Source organism: Pituophis catenifer, unplaced genomic scaffold (genome assembly GCF_029215685.1).
Source record: "Pituophis catenifer annectens isolate HBS135680 unplaced genomic scaffold, rPitCat1.0.hap2 SCAF_2, whole genome shotgun sequence".
Classification (NCBI taxonomy): domain Eukaryota; kingdom Metazoa; phylum Chordata; class Lepidosauria; order Squamata; family Colubridae; genus Pituophis; species Pituophis catenifer.
The window spans coordinates 25,781,572-25,807,887 of NW_027256882.1; the positions used below are offsets into that span (position 1 = coordinate 25,781,572).

At 41.5% G+C, this 26,316-nt stretch overlaps 1 pseudogene; it reads right to left on the bottom strand.

Annotated features, from left to right (window-relative positions):
* Positions 1–1,766: 1,766 nt before the first annotated feature.
* LOC139311905 (zinc finger protein 665-like) lies at positions 1,767–25,422 on the bottom strand (annotated as a pseudogene).
* Positions 25,423–26,316: the final 894 nt, after the last annotated feature.

Consider the following 26,316-nt stretch of genomic DNA (forward strand, 5'->3'; position numbering starts at 1 on the left):
AGCCCATTACGACGCGGAGCATCAGCTGCAGCCAGGTCAGGGGAGTGTCTCAGGGCAGAGAGCAGATCATGCATCTCCCCAAGCGACCAATGCGTGTCCAGTACCAACAAAGGCCAAAGAAACACCAGCAAGTCCCAGAGAGCACTGGAGAATCAGAATGAGAGAGATGACAGAGACAGACAGACAGACAGACAAAGAGAGAGAGAGAGAGAGAGAGATACAGCGAGAGATGAGAGAGAGATAAAGAAAGATGAGAGAGAGAGAGAGATACAGAGAGAAAAAGATATGAGAGGGAGAGTGTGAGAAAGAGATACATAAAGATATGAGAGAGAGAAAGAGAGAAATGGAGAGTTGAGAGATCCCAGTTTTTTGTTTTCTATGGGAAACGGGTCCAAATGGCTCTTTGAGTGTTTAAGGTTGCAGAAACAGGTGACCAAGCTAAGTGCTTGAAGGACCCCATCCCATTACAGGGAATCTAGACGCTTCAGTGAGCGGTGCGCTGGATTCATATTAGCAGTCTGTGGGATTTAAAATTATGAATTTAGTGATCCCTGAGGTCCGAAAGGTTGGTGACCCCTGATCTATAACATACAGTGTAATGACTACAACAGCCACTATGTAGGACAAACAGACAGAAAACTGGCAGAACGCATCCATAAACACCAACTACCAGTCAAAAAACATGATGAAAACTCTTTAATCCTACAACATGTGGATAGTTTGAACTGGGAAACTGTGACCAATCTGGTCGAAGCCAAGTCCAAAAACGCTAGGGAATCTCTAGAAGATTGTCACTCTAACAAATTAGCCATTAGTAGACACATACAGTAGATATCAACAATATCTATATTCTTTGCAAAAGAGTCAATAAACAAGCCAAAAGGGAAACAAAAGGACCAAAACAACTGCTCACCAGCAATCAGCACCTAAATGGCCACAGATTAACTCCACATTTAGACCAGATCAACAATCAAGAAGTAAATTCCCGAAACAAGGAACTGCCAAGCAAGCTAACATTAAGCAGCCCAACCAAAGAACCTCTTATGATCAACCCCACCAAAAGTGAAAGGGCAAGCCACTAAAATATAAAACGGAGAACAAAAACAACTATTACTAGCACGGATGATGTACTTAGTTTGGCTAACGAAATGTCTGCAAAATAACTACACTCAGAGACCACCAGGGACCCCTCATCTCACTGAGCTAGAAATATTCTCCCATATGTATTCTGTATGTTGTGTAGTTCTATAAAATCTGTTTATGACTCATCTAACTTCTTTTTGAATGCTTGGCCAGTCAGTCATTTTCCTCTAAAAGAACCTTCCTTGATAGTTCCTGCCTTTGGACACAATTAATAGATTTAAAGGTATAGATATTTCCACAGCACTAGGAACTTGTAAAGGTTTGTGGGAATCACTTTGAGGGACAAGGAAAAAAGATGCTACTCAAGGAAATATCAAATAAAAGGTGGAGGAGTCTGCAGCTGCATAACTGGCAAGGAAAGAATCTTTAAAAAAATGTGCATTGATGTATCAGACTGTTATTTATTATTTATTTATTCAATACATATGCCCTCCATCTCACAGTTAGAAGCAACTTTAAGCAATGACAGATTTGTACTTTCAAGCTTGCACAATTTTATTAATACAGCCTTACAACAGACTATGAATAGTAGTAGTACAATAGCCTTACAAAGTAGTAGTAATTCCTTAGTGAATTGCAGCAAATCCCAATGTGGCAGATTTCTACTGTCAATTCCTGTAGTGATTGTCCTAACTTTATTCATGGATCTTTCTATGGAAAGTAAGAGTGTACCTTCTTGGAAAGCTCTTTCCACACTCCATGCATTCATAGGTTTTTTTCCCCTTGTATGGATCCTTTTATGGGAAGTAAGATCACAATTCTTCCTAAAGCCCTTTCCACATTCCATACATTTATATGGCTTCTCTCCTGTGTGGATCATTTTATGGGAGGCGAGAGCACAATTCCACATAAAACTCTTTCCACATTCAAGACATTGATATGGCTTCTTTCCTGTGTGGATCTTTTTATGGGAATTAAGATGACTATTACGAGTAAAGCTCTTTCCACACTCCATGCATTGATATCGCATCTACCCTGTATGGATCCTCTTGTGGGAATTAAGATGACTGCTACGAGTAAAGGTCTTTCCACACTCCATACATTGATATGGCTTCTCTCCTGTGTGGATCCTCTTGTGGGTATTAAGATAACTGTTATGAGTAAAGGTCTTTCCACACTCCATGCATTGATATGGCTTCTCTCCTGTGTGGACACTCTTGTGGGAATTAAGACTACTGCTTTGAAAAAAGGCCTTTCCACACTCCGTGCATTTATAAGGCTTCTCTCCTGTGTGGATCCTCTTGTGGGTAATTAGACGACTGTTACGAGTAAAGGCCTTCCCACAGTCCATGCATTGATAAAGCTTCTCTCCTGTGTGGATACTTTTGTGGGAATTAAGACTACTTCTTTGACTAAAGCTCTTTCCACACTCCATACATTGATAAGGCTTCTCTCCTGTGTGGACCACCCTGTGGGAATTAAGATTACTGCTACTATTAAAGGCCTTTCCACACTCCATGCATTTATATGGCTTCTCTCCTGTGTGGACCCTCCTGTGGATATTAAGATAACTGCTCTGAGTAAATGCCATTCCACACTCCATGCATTTATAAGGTTTTTCTCCTGTGTGGATCCTCTTGTGCACATTAAGACGACTGTTACAAGTAAAGGCCTTTCCACAATCCATGCACTTATAAGGTCTTTCTCCTGTGTGATTCCTTTGATGGATTGTAAGAGAGTCATAATAACAGAAGGCCTTTCCGCATTCCATGTAGGTATATTGTTTGTCTTCTGAATGTATCTCTTTATGGGAAATGGGATGCTCAGATTTATTTAAGGTCTTTTCATAATCCATGCATTTATATGGCATTTCTCCCATATCGATGATCGTATGGCTAAGAAGACGATTGACCAAAGGAAAGCTTTTTTTAATTTCACTTTGTGATCGGTTTGTTTCATCAATCTTTGTTTCCATCTGACCTGCAAAATTCCTGTTTTTTTCTTTTGGATGGACCGGTTGACGTTGTTCCTCACAATTCTTGTTCGATTGCTCACTATAGCCTGGAAAGAGAAAAATGTAAAATGTAGCAAACTATGAGAATGTTTAAATCTGAAATTTAGCAAAAGAATCATCAATATATTTTGGCTCTTTTGTTGCAAACATGAAGATTCCAAACTACAATGTTTCCAAAGACAGATTTCCAAGTGGGCTCCCACCAATTCTCATATTTCGGAATTGGATGACATCCCAACAAAACTAAGACAAATGTCTGATCTACCGGTAATCTTTTTTTTTTTTGTAAATATTTTTTTATTTTTTTCCAAACATAAACATAAAATATAACTTTCAAGAACAGAGTTTCGATCCGGTCATAGATGGTTAACATGCTTACATTCTTTTAACACGCTCTATTCCACTTTTCCATTACATCTTTTAAAAATTTAAAACAGTAAAAAAAAAACAAATTTAAACATAAAATTCTAACACTTTCATCTAAACAAATCTAATATATCAATACAGTTTAAGCTTCAGATTAAATTTTAACTCATTATCTCTGTATCTATATCTCATCAATATCCAAATAGTTATCAACAATATTCTAGTCTCTTATTCTAATTATATACCTTAAAATTTTATCACCAGAATTATCAGGTTCAATTTCAATACAACTCCATTTTGTTAAAATTTATAAAACACAATTTTATCAACATCTTAATTATTTGACCCTTTTTATCAAATCAAAATATCTTGAACTTTCCAATTTGATATCCCATATATTACACAGTTTTATCACAAGAACATATTACTTATTCATCTCCAAGTTATCAACTCTTTTGAGATTATTCCCAATATTATCTCCTCCCGATCTCCCAACGTTATTGGCTGATTTCCAGCATATTATATTTGGCTAATTTCTAGCATAATCTCCTCCAGAACTCCTTCCATTGTTTGGCTGATTTCCAGCATATTTTCCTCCAACTCTCCTCCTATTGCTTGGCTGATTTCCAGCATTTTATGTTTGGCTGATTTACAGCATAGTCTCCTCCAACTCTCCTGCCATTGTTTGGCTGATTTCCAGCATTTTAATTATTTTCCCACTTACTTCCTCCGAGTCTCTAACTCTTATCTAGTTAGTATCCTTCACCTCATTATTTTAGCTTTCCCTTACAGCATAGTTATCTATTTGATCTCTATGTCTCAGCATATTCATCAAAATTAATTCTCATTCATCGGGCGCACTCTGCCTTTTTGCAGAGCTAGGTGCTGGAACCGGATTAATCAACGAATCTAACAGATGGATTTATTAAAAAAGATGAGACTTGGACTTGGGACCCTAAATTGCAAGTATCCCTAATGAATTTATAAGCATTTCAGAGTGAAAGAGAAAAAAGAGAAAAAAATTTTAAAATGGCGATCGCTGAGGCTTGGGAAGTAGAAGAAAGCCGAAAATGAGAGTCCTTCCATAACAGATACAAAGTAGTGGAATATATAGTGCTGGCTACAACTTGGAAGAAAATTAGTTATTTTAAGTTCCTCTCTTCTTGGAGATTTGTACTTGATCTTGTTTGGAGAAAAAAAAAAGTTTGCTGGCAGGATGGCGTTACTAATAAAGCCTGATAGACAAGAAGGGGGGGTGCTCCCCCACTCACAACTGTTTGAACAAGCTCTGACTTACAGACTCTGCAGAATGGTTTTAATTTAAAAGAATTTATTCAGGAGGAAATGGCAAAATATTATGAGACTGTGAACCAGAAATTTGAAAAATTAAGGCAGGAAATTAAAGAAATGATACAACTAAAGTATGATAATTTGCAACAAAAGATTGTGACAGTGACTAATGGTTTTTCAGAAATTGTTATAAAGTTGGATACAAATATTAAATTGTTAGAGTCTAAAATGGAGAAAATTGATGATAAGATTTATAATTTGGACAATAAAATATTAAGAATTGAAAAGGATTTAATAAATATTCAAGACAATAGTTTAGAAGTAAAGTCTAAAGAGGAAGCTGGTCACGAGACTTATAATGCAGAAGATATAAAGCAAGGAATTGAAAGAGAAGTTGTAATGATGCAATACAAGTTTACAGAATTTGCGATCAGAATCAGAGGCTTACAGGAAAATAACAGTGATGATCTAAGAAAAACATCCGCTCAAGTTCTGGCTGGGATCTTAAAGGTTCATCCTGAGGAGGTATTCTGTAAAATTGATAAGGCATATAGAGTAAATTATTGGATTGCTAAGCAAAGGCAACTGCCTAGAGATGTGGTGATTTATTTTATAGATAAAGAAATAAGAAATGATATTGTGCAAAAATCCTTTAATTCTATTCTACAACTGCATGGGAGAAAAATTTGGATATATAAAGAATTGCCGCCTAAGATGTTAAGAGATAGAAAGAAATTTGGACTTTTGGTGACTGAGTTAAGGAAACAAAATATTTCATTCAGGTGGGATGTCCCAGTGGGTATAATATTGAGATATCAAGGAGTAAGATATCAGTTAAATACTGTTGAAAAAGCGGAAGAATTTTACTACAAGGTCCTTAAAAAGCAAAATCAACAAGAGACAGAACTTCAAGAAAAGCAGAAGGAGATGGAAGTAATGAAGAAACAACAAGTTATAGAGGTTTCCACAGATGAGCCGCTTTCGGATTCTTTCTCAGAGGTCTCAGCTGGATTATTTAATATAAGAGAGGCGGTTCCGGACCCTAATGCAATGATGTATCAAGCCACAAATCAGCATGGAAGTCAATCAGTTGACATACAATTTACAGAACCAGAAAGATTTCAGCCACAAAAGCAAAACCAACGAGATCAAGTTATAGATCAGCATGAAAACCAAATAGTCGATACACAATCTACAGAAAGGAATTTAGGATGGAGATCCAACCCACAAAAAGTCAAGAAAAGAAGAAGTAGGTCCCACAAAAAACAAAAACTTTTAAACTAAACAACAGTGTAATGCCAGCTACTTATGAGAGGACTGAATATACAAAAAGATAATGGGCAAAGTATTGGTTTCTTTATCCTGAGGAGAGTGACAGATCTCTGCAGTGCTGAAATCTTTGGGATGTGAAAAAGGCCTTAAATCGAATGGTTGGAAATATCTTGTTTGTTTTTTGGATTTCTTGATAAATATATTACGTGTATGCTGAGTTATATGGCAAGAGATTTACTGGATTGGGGCACGCAGAAGATCTATTATCTTCTATTATGGTGGTTGGAATTAATAATCTGGATACAAGACACCTCTATAGACATTATATGGAATATAAATATAAAGTCACTCGGGTGGTTGTTGTGTTCTTTTTTTTTTTCTTTTTGCAATATGAAGATATTTGTTACTGATGGGGGCAGATGGTGATTGAAGATACTGAGAATACTGTTGGAATTAGGATGCGATGTTACCCTAACATGGGCGATGGAGTTTATTATCCAGTTGAAAGACATTACAGAAGATATTATATGGATTACAAGTCTAAAGTTTTTTTTCTTTCAGGATTTTATTTACATAAGGGAATATTTTTCTAGTGGGGTGGGTAGAAGAATAAAGATATTAACAACAATTATGGTAGTTTTGTAGGAAAGTGGGTGGAGATAGGTTAGGTTATTGATTGTTTAGTTTAAAAAAAAGGGATATTATGTTTAAATGTGAATATATGTAAAAGATTTGAGCTAAGAGATAAAATGATGGGGGGGAAGGAAATGGGTAACTGAACTGAATAAATGTTAAATTAGGATTTATTGTATAGTCTTATAGTGGAAGTATGTTCTGAAATGTTATATCGCATGGGGGGTAGTAAAAGGGTAGATCATGAGTGGAAATCGTTAAATTGGGAGATATAATAACGTTATTATGTTAAATTAGGAGTTATTAGATAATGTTATAATAGAATGTCACTTTGAAATGTATATTATAGTATAGGATAAGGGGGATATGATAATTTTATTAGAAAGAAAGGGTCAGCATATGGAGATGGAGTAAGTGGATGGTAAAGTATGATATAATCTGTTATGAATTTGGGTTTTATTATGAAGAAGTCAAAGGGGAAGGGGAGGGGGGGGGGAAAAGGGGGAAAAATTTGTATTTTAAAAACTTTTTCAATAAAAAATTAATTCTCATTGTATTTCATAATAATCATCATTTCCAGTATTTGTTGAATTAAATCACAATTTATCTCTATCATCTGTGTATTTCATAGTTTCATTCAATAATATGTTAATCAATCATAGTCACCAGTCTAACTTTGTTTGCAGAATATAGTTGAAGCATATTACAACAAATAATAAGCTTTCTTAAAGTTATCTCACATTAGTATACCCTTCTCATTGTAATTTTTAACTACTTGTATATAAATCCCTATTTTGATTGCCATTTGTTATTTTCTTTCTTTATTATTCCAAAAACCTTCCTGCTTTAATCCCCGCAAAAAAACCTTTTATTCCTTTAGGCTTTTAAACATTACATTTCAATTTAATTACATTTAGTTTAAATCTATTTTGTTTCTTCTTTTTCCTGTCTGTCCACATGTTCCACTTCAAAGTTCATCTATTCAAATTAAAAGTTCTATGTATCACTTTAATGCTCTTATAATGTCTGCTCCAAGCGTGATGTATCCACTTCCTGTCTTGTGTTCGTGCACCACACCTTCTTTTTGCTAAGTCTGTAAATTTCCATTATAGAAAAGGTCCAAGATCTTTCTTCTTTCTTCTTAAAATCACCCAGAACAGGGTAAGAATTTCCAAAATCCATTAGTCTAATGTTAATTCCAAAGTAATCATAAATAATCCAAAGTAGAAAGCCATTTAGGATGTTTCTTTTCCAAGCAGAAAGTAAAATCCCTTCAATCCGCTCTCCTGCTTAGTCACCGCAGACTTCATGGCAATTTTGTAGCCATCCGTCTTCATTAACTTCGTTAACTTTCACAGGTTTAAATTCTCAAAGAAACATTTCTTCAATCCACTCCAAAAGAAACAAAAAAAAAAAGTCCAATTTTCCAAATTATTAAAAACAAATTCTTCTAAGCCAAATTAATTAACGCAAAGTTTGTCTTGGGTCTCCATTTTTTTCCCCCCTTTCTTTTAAATCTTCAAGTCCCACGGATCTGTAGCCGCTGTTTAAGGTTGGGGTCTTATTTTAAAAAATACTCCAAATAATCCCGTTGTTTGCCTGGGTTGGTTTCACTCACCTGGCTTCGAAACGCTCATTCTTTCTTCTTCCTCCTGCACGATCTTGTGTCCCAGCCTGCCGCGGCTTTGTGGCAGCCACCATGGCTGCCTACCCCCGCCGCCGACTTTGAGGATTCTCTCTGGCCTCCAAGGAACTTGCCTGTTCCTCTTGGCCCTCCGAGGCGCTCCTCTTCACCCCCCATCCCTGCAAGATGTGGGTCGGTCCGAAGACCAGTCGGGCAGCAGTTTGTCAGTTGGAGTTTCCGTGGGCTCGTTAGAGCCCGCTAATTCCCCGACTGTGGCGCCGCGGATTCAGACCGGAAGTCATCTACCGGTAATCTTTGAGCACCAGTGTGTGTGAGCTCCTTGGCGACCCGGGACAATTCCATGGAGCCACAAACTCCCAAAGGACTTTGGACACTGCATAATGCTGGGGCAGCAACATACCCACCAGCTCCCCAACTTCAATGAAAAATCTCCATCTGTCTACAGAATCTTTGAAAGTCAATAAAATTTCTTGATGGCAATAGCTTCTCACCCTCAACTTAGAATGATGCCAAACTCAGAACACAAGTGGGCACATTTCAGTCAGTTTGGTCCAATGGTTAAAGCACCAGGCTAAAAACTGGGAGGCTGTGACTTCTAGTTCTGTCTTAACTATGAATACTAATTGGGTGACTTTGGCCCAGGCTCTCTTCAGCCCAACTCATGCCACATGTTGTTGTTAGGGGGAAAATAGGAGGTAGAAGGAGTACTAGGTGTGTCCACTGGATATAAAAAAAAGTGATATTTTTTTTTATCACAAATAACATCTAACTTTCTGGATGACAATACTTCCCCACCCCAGAACACAAGTGGGCACAATTACCTCAGTTTGGGCCAATAGTTAAGGCACCAGGCTAGAAACTGGGAGACTGCGAGCACAGGTAGTCTTCAAACATACAACAATTCATTTAGTGACCGTTCAAAGCTACAACAGCACTGAAAAAAGTGACTTAAGACCATTGGAGCATCCCCGTAGTCATGTGATTTACATTCAGATGCTTGATAACTGGTTCATATTTATGATGGTTGCAGTGTCCAGAAGCCAGATCCATTTAACAACCGTGTTACTAACTTAACTGCAGTGATTCACTTAACAAATGTGGCAAGAAAGATCATAAAATGGGGCAAAACCTGCTTAATAAATTTCTCGCTTAGCAACATTAATTTTGGGCACAATTGTGGTCGTAAGGACTACCTGTACTAGTTCTGCCTTAAACATGAATACTGGCTGGGTGACTTTGGGCCACTCAACCCATATCACAGCATTGTTGTTGGGAGAAAAAGAGGAAGGAGTATTGGTTGTGTCCATTGCCTTGAATTATTTGCAAAAAATAATAAAGGCAGGATATAAATAAAAATGATCTTTTTATCAGAAATATCTAAGCCCTCCACCCACCCATGCCTTCTCAGTGTTTCTGAGCACAGACAGAGCTTCTTACCCAGGTAAGCCAGATTCCTGGAATTCTCCAGCATGACTTCCCCATGGAGAGCTTTTTGGGCAGGATCCAGCTGAGACCACTCCTCCTCAGAGAAATACACGGCCACTTCCTCAAAAGATACAACACCCTGAACAAGGAAACAAGTTTCCCTATTAACAGATAATCCTAAAAATAATGAGAGTTTCCTTTCACCAATTCAAGCAGAGAGATCCTATGAACAAAATGGTCATCTTCTGCAGAATTCAGAATGGGATCACACCGCTATTCGCTCATAGCACAACTGAAGCACATTTCATCACACTGGGAGGGTTGTGATGCCTTTCAATGAAATCAATTAAAATACTTTTCTTGGTCTATTGATAGTTGGGTATTAAACCCACTACTTATCACTGGCTCCAATTCTTCCTAGAGTGGGCAGAAGGAAATACAGGGGAAATCCATCTGATATTTTTGCCAGTGGATTGCTTTATCCACTGAGGGATCAACTCTTTCCCCTACTCCACACATTCATGGAAGTGTTGGAAGAGTTTGTAATGAGAATGAGATTTACCCAGGGAGGCAGAAGGAAGATCTCCGGTCAAGACAACATCTGGTAAATGAAATCTGAGCCTGAAGCAGCAGGATGGAGAAAGCTTATCTGAAGGAAAGTTACATTACACCGAGTTTGAATTTTCAATGATCTGGTCTAAAATTTGCTTTGCTAGGAAACAGCAATATTACTCATTGAAAATTATATAGAATAAAATGAAACCATTACAAGTTTCGTGGACCTTTTCAATATTCCTCCTCTTACCTGAGGCAGAAGTTCAGCCACACTTTCAGTTGTATCACAAATAGAACATCGTTCTAAAAATACTAAGGACAGCTTTCTGTTATCTGTGAGACAGAAAATGGTAGAAACAGACTGTTAAAAGAGACAGAGAGAGATTCCACTCAAGATGAACAAAACAATCAGAAGGATGGATGTCCAAACTTCATTTTCACATGAAAAGAGCTTCTGTTACCTGTTGCGATATCCTGACTTTCACCTTTCTGGAAGCTCCCCCTGAATAGCAGCTCTTGAGCTTTTGATGAATCTTTCCACCCCTCGGTGATAGCTTGGAAGGACTTGTGGACAAGATGTGGCATGAAAAAGAAAGGAAGAGTAGGGAAATAGAAATGAATTATCAATATTGAACACTCAGCCCAGCAGATACCAATGTCCGTCAGTTAAGCTGAAAAGCAAGAATAGAAAAATTGGTCCAAATTCACCCTCTGGAAAAAGAATAGAACAAGAGATCTTAGCAACTCATAATCCCAGAGAGGCATTGATAAATTCAGAAAGATTCTCTTTAGACCTGCTATGATTACATTCTCCCACCTGTAACTCTGCTTGCATCTTCTCAGACTCCTGGGTCAGCAAGAAGCCTTCGGCCAGGGCCACCGCCTGGGAACTGGTCTCCGCTCCACACTCCCGCACCCATTTCTCCATCTCTGGGGGAAGGACAGCCAGGAACTGCTCCAGGAGCACCAGGTCCAGCATCTCAGCCTTGGTGTGTCTTTCTGGCTGCAGCCATTGACGGCAAAGGCGGTAAAGTTGACTGCAAACATCTCGGGGACCTCTCCCCTCCTGGAATTGCACTTTTTTGAAGTCACAGCATTGGACCTCTGAACTGCTGACTTCCCCTTCTTGGCTCTTCCGCCCAGGACTTGCCCCATTCTTCCCACAGCTCCAAGGCTGAGTAGCTGGCCAGCCTTTTCTAGCTCCTGCATCTGCTGGGCGTTGTCCCTCCATCTTCTCTCTGGTCTCTAATCCAGCTCCAAAATGGACCCATGCATCTCCCCAGGTCTTCCTAATCACAAGAGGTCTGGCCAAACCTCCTAACGCCATTCAGCCCTCTTCCCTCACAAGATACTTCGGTCTCCAGAGGAACCGGAAAGATTTACGGCTTACAGGACTGAAATGCAAAACACAAGAATGTTCAACAGGGTGGCAAATTGGAATACTTAGCATCCTCCTCCATGAATAAACAAACAAACAAAATTCTTATGAAACCAGCAATTTCTGCAAAGGTTTTATTTGGGGCGGAAGTGGGGATCTTGTTAGATATACTTGTTTATGTTTGGGGAAAGTTTGCTAGCACTCCTCTGCCTCAACTTCTATCAAGGAATCAAAATATTGAATAAATACATTTAAAATATGTCTTGGGTTTCTATTTCCTAATTATTTATATCATATCATTTCTGTTGCTGCCTACAACCCTTTACACAATTGATCTCTCCAGTCACAAAAGCAATCATGTGGGTGCCTATCCAAATCGATTTGGAAGGAGCTCAATCAACATTTGAATATCTAGTAAAACTCAGGGCAGCAGAACCCCATGAACCTCCTGGCCCAAACCCCTGGGTGAACTCCAGAAGCCACAATTAACAAGCTACCATCCAATGCAGGGGCCTTCCTTTAACACCTTCTTTATTTGCCTGCCTGCAGAGACACCAGAGATGGTGGGGAAAGGCTGGAAATGAGGAAACCGAATTCCAGTCCTTACACTCAACTTTTTTTTTTTCCTTTTCATCTTGCTTTCAGAATTTAATTGGCTCCTTAGCAATTATTACACTCAACTCTTTACACACGGAATTGCAGCATTGCATACAAAGGAGGAACTTTGCCCGGTCTCTTCTCTCGGCCCAGGAAAGGGGAGGCGAGGAAATCCCCTTCCGAAAAAGAGGCCAATTAATTTGCAGGAAATTATCCAGGAATCAAGACATTCTGGGTGTTTTGCAACGGCAACTCTCCCTCTCCCCGCATGCAGAGCTTTGCCAAGGGAAACGGAGGGGAAATGGATCCACTCTTTCTGGCGACCCTTCCCGGAGAAAACCGGGCAGGTGCGGAGCTGCCCTGCGTGTCCCTTTCTTCCACGGGGTGGCAGGGGATTATGGGACCTCGAGCTCCCCCTCCCCGCCCTTTCCGCCACTTCTTGGAACTGGGTGAAGCTTTGCAGGCTCCAGGCTCGCCTCCAGCCTCAGGGAAAAGACCCCCCCTCACTCCGAGCCCCGCCTGCATCTCCCCCCGTTGGAGAATTCCTTACAGCCCCTCCGCCTCCTGGCTCAGCCGAAGGTCCACAGCGATGGGGAGAAGAATCGGACGCCGTAGAAAAAGCAGAACCAGCCCCACACTTCCCCCGGAAAGTTTTGACTTCGCGAAAGAGCCAGGCGCATGCTCAGTTCCCTCTGGAAGGGGGCTGCTCATCCCTTCCAAGCGCTGTCAAAGGAGACCCCTGGTGGATTCTGTGCGCTATGCCAGGGGATCCTGTAAGGGCGCAGAAGACCAGGGCAGGTTCCAATGGGGGCCAGGGATGATGGGCATGGGATTGGAAGGAAAGCGTCTCTCTACCATTCTTGCCGTTCCAATCTACGCAGTTTTAGAACTTCCTCTTCTTAATGTCTGGGAAATATGTGTGATTTGTGAACATTGAAGAAATATTTGCTGAAGGTCAGTCTCAGATCCTTAGTTGTTCTGGATGCACTTCAGGAGATCTTCCTTCTCCCGCCTCCACTTGTGCTTAAGGTGATTCAGGCAGACTATGGGTGGGAAACCCTCCCTCTTCCCTCAAGCTCATAATTCTGGGAGTTGAAATTCATAAAGGCTTTAATTTTTCACTGCCTGCTCACTTGGGAAGATCAGCCTTCCTTTACCGGTGGCTTGGAATTAGCCTCTCCTCATTCATTCCCTCACCAGTAAAATAGAAAATAGAATGGGGTTCTTGTTTGTCTTAGCGATGCAGCTGTTTCCTGCCTCTTCTTTGTGCAAGGAGTGGCTCCGATGCTGAGAAAAAGATGCATCACAAGAGTTAATGAGATGCTGTTCCTCATGCTTTCTGCCCTTCCAGAGCCCAGCTAGAGAGTGAAGGAAATGGGACAGTTTCACTTCAACTCAGACTGTTCCTTCAGTCCTGACTTTTGAGACATTTTCTTTGACTAAATGTCCCCACTTCAACATTTGTGCTGTGTAACCCAATAAGATTAAGCTCTGCTAGGAGATATAAATGATCTAAAATAGTGGCCACCAACAGTGGAATGGGGCAAACCTGAGATACCACAAAGGAGAGCTGGATAAGCACGATAGCCTAGAATAGGATCAGTCCCTGTTATTTTCCTTTGAAAAAGACACAACCTCACATTTACATGAAATCTCTACATCCTCCTAAAGAGCAGAACAATTGGGAAGGTTCTGGGTTCAGAGGGATGGGTTGGCCATGTTTCAAAATGTTGCTTCTCAGACATTTTCTCCCAATACTGCAGAGTTGTGAGAAAGTCCATATTTAGAACGTGCGTACAAGTTATGGCATGCCATGTCCTTCTCTCTCCTTTGTCTGTAAATGAGGGAACAAACACCCTACAGGGACACATTTCTTACAGATTTTTTTGAAACCTTCCAACAGTTAAAATCTTACTGACAGCTGCATTTTAATCCCTACAACTTCTATGTGTTGGAAATGTGTCACAGTATAGTGAATCCCAGATCTTTTTTGATGACTGATTACATTTGTGGTCTTGAAATCTGTCCCACGAAGCTGGCAAGAGAGTCATGATGCAGAACCCATCGGCCCCATTATTCTGGCTTGTGGGGTCCAGGAGAAGACCCTCCTCTGATGTTGTTCCTGCCCTCTGGAACATCTCCCCCCCCCATGTAACATCAGCCCCAACCCTCCTGACTTTTCACAAGGGCCTAAAGATTTATCTCTGCCAATTGAATTGGAACCCCAATGGGGGAGAATCACAGTGCAGGTGGCACCCTCTCCATCTGTGTATTTATTTACTTTTATGATTGTAAGCCTCGCAGAGTTACCCTGTGATAAGTTGGTCAGCCAATAATTTTTATAAATAAGTAAGTTAGACAGTGGGACTTCCAGAAGATGACTGACATCCTGTGGCATGATCCATCAGAAACACATTCACTGATTGTACTGTAATAGAGACTAAGTTGGTTTTGAATTTAATAATAGCTGCCAGGTTACTGGTGGCACAGTACTGGAAGAAGGAAGATCCACCTAACATTGAGGAATGGACATTAAAAGTTGTGCATCTGGCTGAGATGGCAAAAATTTCATCATATCTTAAAGATCATTCAAATGAAAGATACATATCAGAATGGAGAAGATGGATTGACTATATGCAAAAAAAGTACCCGGACAAGAAGATTCATATAGCTTATGAATGAAATATTTTTAAGTAGTTTATGTTTATAGTTTTTGAGCTATAAGGAGTTAAAGACCTAGGGAGAATATGAATGCAATAATTTGTTAGCATATTTTAGCTTTATGTTTGTGAATGCTATACCCTGTGCCTGTTCTGGGAAGTCTAGGGAGGGGGGTGGGGGGAAGGGGGGAGGGGGAAAGGGTAGGGGGGGAATGTTTGTATTTCTTATAAAACTTTTCAATTAAAAAAAAAAACACATTCACTTCCTGGGAGACCCATTGATGGGCAGCTGATGGAAAATTAATTTACCCTGAGAATTCCCAGTAGGAGGTACAGCTCCATGTGACAGATCCCATCTTGGAACCCACAAAAGGCAGTGCTTGCTTCAAAGAAGACCAGAAGAGGATGCTCAGAGAAAGAGCTGCAGAAGGAAAAGACTCTGTGGCGCAATGTTATTAAGACCAGCTGCCTGCAATTACTGCAGGGTTCGAATCTCACCAAGGCTCAAGGTTGACTCAGCCTTCCATCCTTTCTAAGGTAGGTAAATTGAGGACCCAGTTGTGGGGGCAATAAGCTGACTTTGTATAAATATACAAAAGGATGAAGGCTATTGCTGAGCACATTGTAAGCCGCCCTGAGTCTTCGGAGAAGGGCGGCATATAAATCAAATTAAAAAAATAAAAAAAATAAAAAAATGTGTTAACACATCTGGAAAGCATGGAAAATGGAAGCTTTGCCTCCTGACAGCACCCCGATTATTTTTTCCCAAATCCCAATTAATCTTTAAAAGGAAACAAATCATTCTTTAGAGGACAATTAAAAGACACTATTGGATAGTAGTAGTATCATTCGTAGTACTGAGCAATGGATTGCATAGTAATATCACTGCAAACAAAAATTACATGTGCCAGAAGACAGGATTCAGCACCCTGGTTAGCTCCCCGTGTGGGCTGCTCCTTATTAGATTATACTTCCCTAAGAAAGACACTATTCCAGTGCTGGTCTGTGGCCAACAAAATCCTCAAGGGAGGTGATGGGTGTTCACTCCTGTTTTACATTGCAGAGGGTACAATTAATATTTAAATTCTAGGAGAAAAATAATTGACAGTGTGGGAATTGAAAGCCTCCATACAATAATAATAATCCATTACCTTCATTTTTTTTTATTATTATTTGATTTATAGGCCGCCCTTCTCCGGAGACTCAGGGCGTCTTACAATGCGTTAAGCAATAGCCTTCATACTTTTGTATATTTATACAAAGTCAGCTTATTGCCCCCACAAACTGGGTCCTCAATTTACCCACCTTAGAAAGCATGGAAGGCTGAGTTGACCTTGAGCCTGGTGAGATTCGAGCTTACAGTAATTTGAGACAGCTAATGTTAATCACAATGCTATTAGTCTGCTGAGCCACCAGGCCCTTTTCAATCCATTTATGGATTATGTCATGAAACAGGCCATCCCCGGGGGGGGGGGTGTTAAAACGCCCAACCTTCCATTTAACAGCAGTAACCTCTTGCACCATAGAGAGTGGGCACATGGCTTGGCATCCACCTCCCTCAGTCGGAAGATTCATAACTCTGCCACAGCTGTTCTTTGGTTTTCGTAGTGTAGCTCCTTTTCTCCCACCAAAAACAAAATCTGGGATGAAATCTTGGTCTGGTCATTCAATTCAATTCAAAATTCAATTCAAACCTTTATTGCCAGTGCACAACATATGTGCAATGGTCATGTTGCCTGGGCAAAAAGGGCAAAAGTTAAAAGGTGTGTGACAGCCAGGATTTGAACGTGAGTCCCAGGTTCATGATGCATGATGCCCCTACATCACTGGCACGGCTGTTGAGATTCTGCCTCAGGTTAAGAAATATTTATACCCAAGGTTTATTTTCACATCTGATACTAGGAGAGATTAGGTATCTTATTGCTGTATAGCCACCCCCAGCTATGGATGTTCAAGCTGAGGGAGCTTAGGGGGAGGCCTGTGTTGGCAAAGGGTTAGAACATCTGGCTATTAATGTCTGACCTTCCTTGATGGGAAGGTCACCGACATAGGAAAAGGAACAGAAAAGGTTGTTCTGGCTGAAACAAAGGGTTGCATGGTTACCGTACTTTTTGGAGTATAAGATGCACTTTTTGTTCTGTCCCCATCTCACACACGCACACAGACAGCTGGGGGTTAAATAAACTGGCAGACAACCAATTCTTCCGATAAGACGCTTGGCAGCAACCCAGTAGCTGCTTGCCAAGAACTTTACTCATAAACAAAATACACCCAGTCAAGAATTGTCCAGTTCGTAAAATAAATCCAAGGCCGATAGTGTTGTTTCCAAAGATGCAATGTGACTCGATAGTAGTTAGTTTTGTCCGTCACAGAGTCTAAATGGCCACCTCACCCCCTTTTATACCCTGTGGGGTGTGGTCCAGTGACTCAGCTTAACCTCTGGCACGCCTTTTCTTCTGTTGCGCGCACTTATCTCTGCGACGCTGCCAAGGATCCAGCCAAGACTCATCTCCCTCATCACTGTCCACCTGTGGCTGCATGGACGTGCTTGGCCCCGGCCCTATCTCTTGTCCTTCGGTGGACACCGAAGGCATTGCCAGAGAGGAGGGTCCTGGTGCATCTTATCACCAAATAAAGCCATTTTTTGCCTCCTGAAGCCCCAACCCATGTGTCCCATTTTTGCGAAAAACAGTCCCATTTTCCCCAAAACAGTGCACGTAGAGGCTTTGGGAGGTCTGCAGAGTGCTCCTGTGGGCTTTTTTTTTCTTGCTTACCTCTTCAAAATCTTGGTTCATCTTATACACCGGTGCATCTTATGGTCCGAAAAATACAGTATGTCATGTGGTTTGTTTGGGAATCGTTCTTTTAAGTATTCATGGAATCTACTGGAACCAATTAAGCTACCATTTCTATCTGTTGTGGTTTCTGAGATGCCCCCAAAGAAACAGGAATCATCTACAACAGGGTGTCAAGCTCAATGCCTGCAGGCCGTATCTGGCCCTCGGGTCAGCCTGGAAATATGAAAGGACTGGCCCACAGTGCCTCTAGCGGCTAACACAAGCCACGCCCACCACCCGTGCCTCATTTTCACCCTCCATGGCCTGCAGCAGCACTCTACTGGCCAAAAACAGCACAAAAAACGAGCCCAAACCAGGCCAAAGTAGAAAAAATGGGCTGTATTGATCCCAAAACAGGCCAAAAACGCCCTGAAATATGAGCTGAAAAATGGACCCAAAACAGGCTGAAAAACAGGTCAAAAATGGGTGGAACAATGGGCCAAAACAGTAAAAAAAAAAAAAAAGGCTCAAAACTGGCCAAACAATGGGGTGAAAAGTGGAGCTCAAAATAGCTAAAAACGGACTGAAAACAGGCCAAAAACTGGCTGGAAAATGGGTCCAAAACAGGCCAGAAAAAAAGCCCAAAACAGGCCCAAAATGGGCCGAGTAATGGGCACAAGACTGGCCAAAAAATGGACTGAAAATGGGTGAAAAGGTGGGCCCAAACCGAACTGAAAATTGAGTCCAAAATGGCTAAAAAATGGGCTGAAAACAGGCCAAAAACAGGCCGAAAAATGGGCCAATAACAGCCGGAAAAACAGCCCAAAAACTGCCCAAGGATTAGAGCATACACAGAGTATAACCTAATTCAGCTTTTGTTAATTGCTGTTAATGGAATGTTAATTCCATTATAACCTAATGTGCCAACTGCAAAGACAAAGCCTCTAGGCAAATTGCCAAGCTTAGCCTAGCTAAAGAAACTTCTTGTGAAATGCAAAATGTGAATTTACACTTAAATTCATGTAAATCTACATTTACACTTAAAATGTGTATTCTCAGCAACCTAATGTGAGACAGCTCTGGGTTCTATGCCAGGAAATGTATCCCTTTCCTCCTTTCTAAGGTCCATTGTTTTCAAAGCACTGAGAAAATCATGAGGTTTGCATGATATGAAATAATGTTTCTAACACTATGACGATCTGTGCAAGGTGTGAGAACGATACGAAGTTTGAGAAAAGGTTTTTTCATGCACACCTTTTTTCCTCTCTGCCTGCACTGCTTAAAGTGGGAGATTAAAGATCGCCCAGTTTTGTTTTCTGCAGAAATAAAAGCTGATTATCAGTAGCCTCGTGCTCAGAGTTTCATTGGATTTATTGGATTCTGAGCTGAACTCAAAAACTTTACAAGAGCACACCTTACAACCAAGCTCAGAGACAACAAAGGACCCCTCATCTCAACCCTAAACTACAAATATTCTACCATATGTATTCTCTATGTCAGTGATGGCTAACCTTTTTGCCGTCGCGTGCCAAAAGCAGGGGGAGCTTGGGGGGGGTCATGCATGTGTTTGTCCACACCCATAATTCAAAGCGCCCCCCCCGTGCATGCACGCACGAACCTCCCCCCCCTGCACTCCCTCCCGGTTTTGGCACACGATGGCACAGTGGGCCCAGTAGGCCCATTTTTCACCCTCCCGAGGCTCCTGAAGCTTTCTTGGAGCCTGGGGAGGATGAAAACAGCCTTCCCCACCCACCCGAGAACCTCTGGAGGCCGGAAACAGTCAGTTTCCCGACTTCTGGTGGACCCGGAAGGCCTGAAAATCATCTGGCTGGCACGCACATACGCGCTGGAGCTAAGCTAGGGCAATGCTCGCGTGCCCACAGATATGGCTCCATGTGCCATCTGTGGCACACGTGCCATAGATTTGCCATCACGGCTCTATGTCATGTAGTCCTATAAAATCTGTTTATGACTCATCTAGGTTCTTCTTGAATGCTTGGCCAGTCAGTCATTTTCCTCTAAAAGAACCTTCCTTGATAGTTCCTGCCTTTGGACACAGCTAATAGATTTAAAGGTATAGATATTTCCACAGCACTAGGAGCTTGTGAAGGTTTGTGGGAATCACTTTGAGGGACAAGGAAAAAAGATGCTACTCAGGGAAATATCAAATAAAAGGTGGAGGAGTCTGCAGCTGCATAACTACCAAGGAAGGAATCTTGATAGAGCCTTGATAGTACAGTGGTATACGCACCCTGTTATTAACACAGCTGCCTGCAATTTCTGCTGGTTCGAATCTCTCCAAGGCTCAAGGTTGACTCAGCCTTCCATCCTTTCTAAGGTAGGTGAAATGAGGACCCAGTTTGTGGGGGCAATAAGCTGACTTTGTATAAAATACACAAAAGTATGAAGGCTATTGCTTAATGCATTGTAAGCCGCCCTGAGTCTCCGGAGAAGGGCGGCATATAAATCAAATTAAAAAAAAAAAATCTTAAAAACAATGTGCATTGATGTATCAGACTGTTATTTATGATTTATTTATTCAATGCATATGCCCTCCATCTCACAGTTAGAAGCAACTTTAAACAATGGCAGATTTGTACTTTCAGACTTGCACAACTTTATTAATAAAGCCTTACAACAGACTATGAATAGTAGTAGTAAAATAGCCTTATTTAGTTATCCTGTCTGGCTTACCTCAGAGATCTGACAGCATATTGCTAAGCTCTCTTTTGAGTAAATGATTTCAAGCTGGAGTGAGATTCCAATAAACAAAGTAGTAGTAATTCCTTAGTAAATTGCAGCACATCCCAATGTGGCAGATCTCTACCGCCAATTCCTGCAGCGGTTGTATTAACTTTATTTCAGGCTCTGCAGTTTTCAAAAGTCCATTTCCTCAGTTGATGCTCAACAGCTTCTGATGCCAGGATACTTTGAATTCCCCTTTTGCTTTGGGATATCTTGACCAAATGTTAAATAATCACATCAACGGTACTTCTTTAATCTAATGCTACAGTACATGTACAAAAAAAAAAAAAAAACCCTCACAATTTTAGCTTTTGTCTTAGACTTTGTCATTCCACAGGAAAAAAGAATTTGGCATCTTCACTGAAGAAAAACTTTTCCATGAGTGTTTATAACACTACCCACAGTTGCGGCTCTTTTCAGAGCTCTTCCTCAGAACCTTCTTCCATAGAACTTGTATGTGTTCAGGTTTGTGGGGAGGAACCAGTGACACCAATACTTTAGACTCAAAAATACTTTCTCAGTCCCATTTGTTATTTCTAGTCACCATCTCACATAGTAAATCAGAATTCAGTTATTTTCATCACCTGCATGGCGTCTCCCATTTGTGGATCTTTCTATGGCAAGTAAGAGTGTATCTTCTTCAAAAGCTTTTTCCACACTCCATGCATTCATATGTTTTTTCCTTTTGTATGGATCATTTGATGATCCGAGAGATTACTATGCCTCCTAAAGCCCTTTCCACACTCCATACATGTATATGGCTTCTCTCCCGTGTGGATCCTTTTATGGGAGGTGAGAACACAATTCCACCTAAAACTCTTTCCACATTCCATACATTTAAATGGCTTCTCTCCTGTGTGGATCCTTTTATGGGAGGTGAGAACAACTTTCCACCTAAAACTTTTTCCACATTCAAGACATTGATATGGTTTCTCTTCAGTGTGGATCCTCTTGTGGGAATTAAGATTACTGCTACTATTAAAGGCCTTTCCACACTCCATGCATTGATATGGCTTCTCTCCCGTGTGGATCCTCTTGTGGGAATTAAGATTACTGCTACAATAAAAGGACTTTCCACACTCCATACATTTATATGTCTTCTCTCCTGTGTGGATCCTTTTATGGGAATGGGTGTCCACTGGATATAAAAAAAAAGGTGATTATTTTTTTATCAGAAATAACATCTAACTTTCTGGATAGCAATACCTCCCCACCCAGAACAGAACTGACCACATCTCACTCAGTTTGCTCCAATGGTTAAGGCACCAGGCTAGAAAGGGGGAGACTGTGAGAACAAGTAGTCTTCCACAGACAACAGTTCATTCAATGACAATTCAAAGTTGCAAAAGCACCAAAAAAAAGTGACTTAAGATCATTTTTCACACATATGACCATTGGAGCATCCCCGTGGTCATGTGATTTACATTCAGATGCTTGACAACTGGTTCATATTTATGACGGTTGCAGTGTCCCGGGGTTGTGTGATCCCCTTTTACGACCTCCTGACAAGCAAAATCAAAGTAGAAGCCAGATTCACTTAACAATCGTGTTACTAACTTAACCAGATTCACTTAACAACTGTGGCAATAAAGGTCATAAAATGGGAGCAGAACTTGCTTAATAAATTTCTTGTTTAGCAACATTAATTCTGGGCACAATTGTGGTCGTAACTTGATGACTACCTGTACTAGTTCTGCCTTAAACATGAATAATGGCTGGATGACTTTGGGCCAGTCTCTCTCAGCTCAACCCATATCACAGTGTTGTTGTTGGGGGAACATAGGAAGAGGAAGGAGTACAGCTTGTGTCCACTGCCTTGAATTATTTGCAAAAAATAATAAAGGCACAATATATATAAAGTGACTTTTTTTTTCAAAAACATCTAAGCCCTCCACCCACCCATGCCTTCTCTACGTTTCTGAGCACAGACAGAGCTTCTTACCCAGGTAAGCCAGATTCCTGGAATTCTCCAGCATGACTTCCCCATGGAGAGCTTTTTGGGCAGGATCCAGCTGAGACCACTCCTCCTCAGAGAAATACACAGCCACTTCCTCAAAAGACAAAACACCCTGAACAAGGAAACAAATTTGCCTATTAACAGATAATCCAAAGAATAATGTGAGTTTCCTTTCACCAATTCAAGCAGAGAGATCCTATGAACAAAATGGGCATCTTCTGCAGAATTCAGAATGGGATCACACCGCTTTTGGATGATGGCATAACTGAAGCACATTTCATCCCACTGGGAGGATTGTGAAACCAATTAAAATACTTTTCTTGGTCGATTGATAGCTGGGTATTAAACCCACTACTCATCACTGGCTCCAATTCTTCCTAGAGTGGGCAGAAGGAAATACAGGGGAAATCCATCTCTGTTGAGAGTGTTGATAGAGCTTGTAATAGTAGTGAGAATGATGCTGGGACACAAGAGGAAGATCTCCGGTCAAGACAACATCTGATAAATGAAATCTGAGCCTGAAGCAGGAGGATGGAGAAAGCTTATCCGAAGGGACAGGTAGGTTAAGCCGGCTGTGAATTTTCAATGATCTGATCTAAAATTAGTCTTGCTTGGAAACAGCAATATTACTCATTGAATATTATACAGAATAAAATGAAACCATTCCAAGTTTCGTGGACCTTTCCAATATTTCTCCACTTACCTGAGGCAGAAGTTCAGCCATACTTTCAGCTCTATCACAAAGAGAAGGTCGTTGTAAAAATAGTAAGGACAGCTTTCTATTATCTGTGAGACAGAAGATGGTAGAAGTAGACTGTTAAAAAAGAGAGAGAGAGATTCCGCTCAAGATGAACAAAACAATTGGATGGATGGATGGATGTCCAAATTTCATAACCCATGGAAAGAGCTTCTGTTACCTGTTGTGATATCCTGACTTTCACCTTTCTGGAAGCTCTCCCTGAATAGCTGCTCTTGAGTGGATTTCGATGAATCTTTCCACCCCTGGGGATACTCGGTGTTAACTTGCAAGGACTTGTCGATAAGATGTGGCAGAAGAAAGAAAGGAAGAGTAGAGAGATAGAAATGAATTATTAATATTGAACACTCAGCCCAGCAGACACCAATGTTCATTGGTTAAGCTGGAAAGCCAGAGTAGAAAAACTGGCCCAAATTCACCCCCTGGAAGAAGAATAGAACAAGAGATCTTAGCAGCTCATAATCCCAGAAAATTCTGCCAGAGAGACATTGATAAATTCAGAAAGATTCTCTTTAGACCTATGATTACATTCTCCCACCTGCAACTCTGCTTGCATCTTCTCAGACTCCTGGGTCAGCAAGAAGCCTTCGGCCAGGGCCACCGCCTGGGAACTGGTCTCCGCTCCACACTCCCTCACCCATTTCTCCATCTCTGGGGGAAGGACAGCCAGGAACTGCTCCAGGAGCACCAGGTCCAGCATCTCAGCCTTGGTGTGTCTTTCTGGCTGCAGCCATTGACGGCAAAGGTGGTGAAGTTGACTGCAAATATCTCGGGGACCCCTCCCCTCCTGGAATTGTCCTTTTCTGAAGTCACAGCATTGGACCTCTGAACTGCTGACTTCTTCTTCTTGGCTCTTCTGCCCAGGACTTGCCCCATTCTTCCCACAGCTCCAAGGCTGAGTAGCTGGATGGCCTTTTCCATCTCCTGCATCTGCTGGGCGTTGTCCCTCCATCTTCTCTCTGGTCTCTAATCCAGCTCCAAAATGGACCCGTGCATCTCCCCAGGTCTTCCTAATCACAAGAGGTCTGGCCAAACCTCCTAACGCCATTCAGCCCTCTTCCCTCACAAGATACTTCGGTCTCCAGAGGAACCGGGAATGATTTACGGCTTACAGGACTGAAATGCAAAACAGAAGAGTGTTCAACAGGGTGGCAAATTTGAATATGAGCATCCTCCTCCATAAACAAACCAACAAAAAAATTCTTATAAACCCAGCAATTTCTGCAAAGGTTTTATTTGGGGGGGAAGGGGGGATCTTATTAGATATACTTGTTTATGTTTGGGGAAAGTCTGCTAGCACTCCTCTGACTCACTTTCTATCAAGAAATCAAAATATTGCATAAATACATTTAAAATATGTCTCCAGAGGAACCAGGAAAGGTTTACAGCTTACAGAACTGAAATGCAAATCAGAAGAGTATTCAATAGGATGGCAAATTTGAATACTGAGCATTATCCTCCATAAATCAATCAATCAATCAATCAATCAATCAATCAATCAACAAACAAACAAACAAACAAATAAATAAATAAAGCAACAAAAGAAATTCTTATGAATCCACCAATATCTGCAAAGGTTTTTTTTTGGGGGGGGGAGGGATATTATTCGATAATACTCCAGAAGCCAGAATTAACAAGCCAGCACTTCTTTATTTGCCTGCTGGCAGAGACATCAAAGAGATGGTGGGGAAAGGGAGGAAATGAGTTCAAGTCCTTACACTCGACTCTTTACACACGGAACCTTGCATACAAAGCCAACCAGAGAAACTTTGGCCGGTCGCTTCTCTCGGCCCAGGAAAGGGGAGGCGAGGGAAACCTTTTCTGAAAAAGGGCCAAGAAATTTGCAGGAAATTATCCAGGAATCAAGACATTCTGGGTGTTTTGCAAAGGCAACTCTCCCTCTCCCCGCATGCAGAGCTTTGCCAAGGGAAACGGAGGGTAAACGGATCCACTCTTTCTGGCGACCCTGATTTCCTTCCTGGAGAAAACCGGGCAGGTGCGGAGCTGCCCTGCGTGTCCCTTTCTTCCACGGGGTGGCTGGGGATTATGGGACCTCGAGCTCCCCCTCCCCGCCCTTTCCGCCACTTCTTGGAACTGGGTGAAGCTTTGCAGGCTCCAGGCTCGCCTCCAGCCTCAGGGAAAAGACCCCCCCTCACTCCGAGCCCCCCCTGCATCTCCCCCCCCCCCGTTGGAGAATTCCTTACAGCCCCTCCGCCTCCTGGCTCAGCCGAAGCTCCACAGCGATGGGGAGAAGAATCGCCCCCACCCTTTTCCGGAAAGTTTTCAGGGCTCGGAAGATCCAGACGCATGCTCAGTTCCCTCCGGAAGGGGACTGCCCATCCATTCCAAGCGTTGACGAGAGAGACCCCTAGTGGACTCTGTCCGGTATACCAGGGGATCCTGCAAGGGCGCAGAAGACCAGAGCAGTTTCCAATGGGGGCCAGGGATGATGGGCATGGGATTGGAAGGAAAGCATCTCTCTACAAGTCTTGCCTTTCCAAATAGGTGGCCGTCATCTATCCAGTTTTAGAACTTCCTCTTCTTAATCTCTATGTGTGATTTGTGAACACTGAAGAAATCTTTGTTGAAGCTCGTTTTCTTGAAGATCAATCGAAGTTCGTTAGTAGTTCTGGATCTCCTCCTCCCTCCTCCTCCTGCGCTTAAGGTGTTTCAGGCAGGCTATGAACGAGAAACCCTCCCTCTTCCCTCAATTCTGGGAGTTGAAACTCAGACAGGTTTTATATTTTCACTGTCTGCTCACTTGGGATGACCAGCCTTCCTGGATTGGTGGCTTGAAATCAGCCTCTCCTCATTCATTCCCTCATCAATAAAATAGAAAATAGAATGGGGTTCTTGCTTGTCTTCGCTATGCAGCCTTTTCCTGCCTTTTCTTTCTGCAAGGAGTGGGTCCGATGCTGAGAAAAAGATGTCTTTTCTGCCTGGTTTTGAACCTTTGGCATGTGAGGCAAATGTGATAACCACTACACCATGGAAACAACAGGTATGGGCAGCTCTCAATCAGCAGGGCCTTTTTTTTTTTTTTTTTTAATTTGATTTATATGCTGCCCTTCTCCGGAGACTCAGGGTGGCTTACAATGTGCTCAGCAATAGCCTTCATACTTTTGTATATTTATACAAAGTCAGTTTATTGCCCCCATAACT